The sequence below is a fragment of the Elephantulus edwardii genome, unplaced genomic scaffold (genome assembly GCF_000299155.1).
Source record: "Elephantulus edwardii isolate Elephantulus edwardi_28Jun2011 unplaced genomic scaffold, EleEdw1.0 scaffold00016, whole genome shotgun sequence".
Lineage (NCBI taxonomy): Eukaryota > Metazoa > Chordata > Mammalia > Macroscelidea > Macroscelididae > Elephantulus > Elephantulus edwardii.
In genome coordinates this window covers 24,389,302-24,392,761 of record NW_006399766.1, presented here as the reverse complement: position 1 = coordinate 24,392,761, position 3,460 = coordinate 24,389,302, and positions in this window count along the sequence as shown.

Here is a 3,460-nt window from a genome sequence, read left to right as displayed (position 1 = left end):
AGTTGCTCAGTGAGAGAAGGATGGACATTCTCCTCAGTGAAATTAAGCTGCCTCTGTAAACCTCCAGGAGGGTCAGCTATTGAGTTCTGACTTAATGGTACACAACAACCACAACATACCAGAATGAAAATATTGAAGAAGAACGATGTCAAAAAGAATATTTCAAGATCTGTCTTAAAGTACAATGATGTCAGACCTAGGATAATATTTATAGCCCCCAACCATGCAAGGATTAAAAAATTGAGGTTATCTCTGCACAAAGTTTTAATCCATCAGCTGCTCTGTGGGAGATGAACAGTTAACTCATGTGAATTATTACCTCTGAAAAATCCACTGAAGGGTTAGCTATGAGTTAGTTCTGGTTTGACAGCAAACAACAAAAAATAACTTCTGCTGGAAAAAACTAGACAATATGCAATCAAGAACTAATTCTGTCCCATCCAGTGATAAATGACTCATAGCTGATCTTCCATTAAGTTTGCAGAAGCAGTAAACTGCATGGGAGGAGACTGTTCAACTTTCTCCCATGGAGTAACTAACTGGTAGATTTGAACCACATACCTTTGCATTAGAAGTGCAATTCCTTACCACTAAGCCACCAAAACAAGACAGATGCATTAATAATAACTGAAGAGTGAAATGCAAAGAGGTTGGAAAATATGTTGGAAATAGTGTTAGGTCTGGACAAAGTGGCGAAGGGGAAAAATGAAGAATTCAAGGAATACACATGTTAACAAGCAGAGTGAATGGCGCCACCCACCTGGAAGAACTAACAGATGAACCATAAATCAATGGAATGTTCTTCCCTATAGACTCTGTTATAAAAACCCTCCGCAATAAGTTCACAGTGTGACTTCTTCATTCTGTATCTTCAAAATGAGGAACCTCACCCGGGAGTTCCCCATCCCCCATTAATAAAGCTGCTTTAATCTCTCATTCTCTCAGATTTCTTCCTTAAGTTCACTAACCTAGCATATAGCTTGGAAAATATGGCTGCCACGATAGAAATGGGGTTGGAAATTCCATGATAGAATTTAATATGACCAGTGACTCAATTCAAAACCACACAGTTAGGCCTTGATGGATGAAATATACAGAAATCTAATTGAATATATTGGTGGCGTGAGTTGGTGAAGAAGTTCAGAATTATCCATGAAAACAAGGTCAGGGGTCATATGCAAGTTTGAATTGACGCTGAGGAACATTGAATGCATGAGAGGCAAAAAGGCCTTGAATATATCTTACCTAAATTTAAAGACTATCTGTGTGTGTATGTGTGTGTGTGTGTGTGTGTGTGTGTGTGTGTACCGTTAAATCAGATCTGACTAGTAGAGAAGATTGCCCCTCTTCTCCAGCAGAGCATCTGGTGGATTCAAACCGCATATCTCTGGGATTTCAGTGCAGCTTCTTTCCACTAGGCCACTAGAGCTCACTAATTTAAAGACTATCATAAGAAGGGATTTGATGTATTGAACACTAATGATCAAAGATAAAAGCTATGGTAGGATGATCAAGGCCATCATCTATGTGCGCACACACACACACACACACACACACACACACACATATCAAAAGATCCTAGAAAACAAAAAGAAATGAAAGACCAAAATATAAACTACTCTAAAGAAAATATATTAAAGCTACATTATAGATGTAGAAAAGCCAAAATAAAAGGGGGAAAATGTTAAATAAGAGAGCTGAGAGATTTCAGAAAATGTCCCTAGAAAAGTAGTGAAATAATGAAATGTGCTACAAATAGGAGTTAAAAACCCATGGGAGAAAACCAAGTTTGGAATTTCTCAAGTGAAAGTACTGAAGAAAAACCCAAGTCTTGATTTATAATAGTGAAGAATTCTATGTAAAAAAAAAAATGCTAAATGATGGCCTAACTACCTAAAGAAGATAGGGGAAATTACTTGTCATGATTGTGGAACAGGCCATCAACCACTCATATGTAAGTTCAAATTAAAGCTAAAGAAGATTAAATCAGATCCACAGGAATCAAAATTTGATCTCAGGTTGATCCCCTAAATTTAAAAAAAAAAAACAACAACAACAAACCACCACAAAACACTAATGAATGAAGACCAGATGAGTTGTGGGAAGTTATCAAGAATCTCATTCATGAAGAATGCAAAAGGTCATTACAAAAAAGGAAGAAGAAATTATCAAAATGGATGTCAGAAGAGACTCTGAATATAGGACTAGAGCGCTGAGAAGCCAAAGCAAAGGGAAGTAATCAAGAGGTTAAGGAACTGAATCGAAGATTTCAAAGGGCTGCTCAGGAAGACAAGACAAATTATTATAATGAAATGTGCAAGGAGCTGGAGTTAGAAAAATCAAAAAGGGCAAACTCGCTCAGCACTTCTTAAATTGAAGGAACCAAAGAAAAAAATTAAGCCACGAGTTGTAATGCTTAAGGATGTTATGGGCAGAATATTGAAAGATGCAGGAAACATTAAAAGAAGATGGAAGGAGTATACAAAGTCATTGTACCAAAAAGGAATTGGCTGACACAGGAGAATTTCAAGAAACAACATATGATTGATCAAGAGGAAATGGTGATGAAGGAGAGAGTTCAGGCGGCTCTGAAGGACTTGGCAAAAAACAAAGCCCCAGTAATTGATGGAATACCATCTGACATGTTTCAACAGATGCTGCCCTGGATGTGCTCACCAGTTCGTGCCAAGAAATCTGAAGGACAACTACCTGGCCAACTGACTGGAAGAGATCCATATTTATTCCCATTTAAAAAAAAACAACAAAGGGTGACTTGACAGAGTGTGGAAATTATCGAACAATATCACTAATGTCATATCCTAGCAAAATCCTGCTGAAAAATATTCAGAAACTACCGTAACTACAGAGAAGTACCAGAAATACAAGCTGAGATTAGAAGAGATCGTGGCACTAGAGAAATTACCATCAATGTCAGTTGGATCTTCACAGAAAGCGAAGAGTACAAGAGGAATGTGTGTTTTATTAGCTATGCAAAGGCACTTGACTGTGTGGATCACCACAAATTGTGGCTATCCTTAAGGAAAAAGGGAATCCCAGAACACTTGATTGTGCCGATGCAAAACCTCAGGAAACCATCCTCAGAACAGAGCAGGGAAACACTGCATGGTTCCAAATCAGGAAAGGAGTGTATCAAGGATGCATACTGTCTCCATACCTTTTCAATCTTTATGCAAAATAAATGGTTCGGGAAGCAGGGCTTTATGAGGAGGTATGTGGCATCAGGAATGGAGGAAGATTCACCAACAACCTACATTATGCAAATGACACAACCTGCTGGCTGAAACTGAGGAGGACCTGAAACACTTGGTGCACAGGGTCAAGGAATGCAGCCTTCGGTATGGATTGAAATGCTCAATATCAAGAAGACAAAGATTCTCACCAGTGGGCCAATTGGTAGCACCATGATAGATGGAGAAGAAATTAAGGTTGTTAACAATTA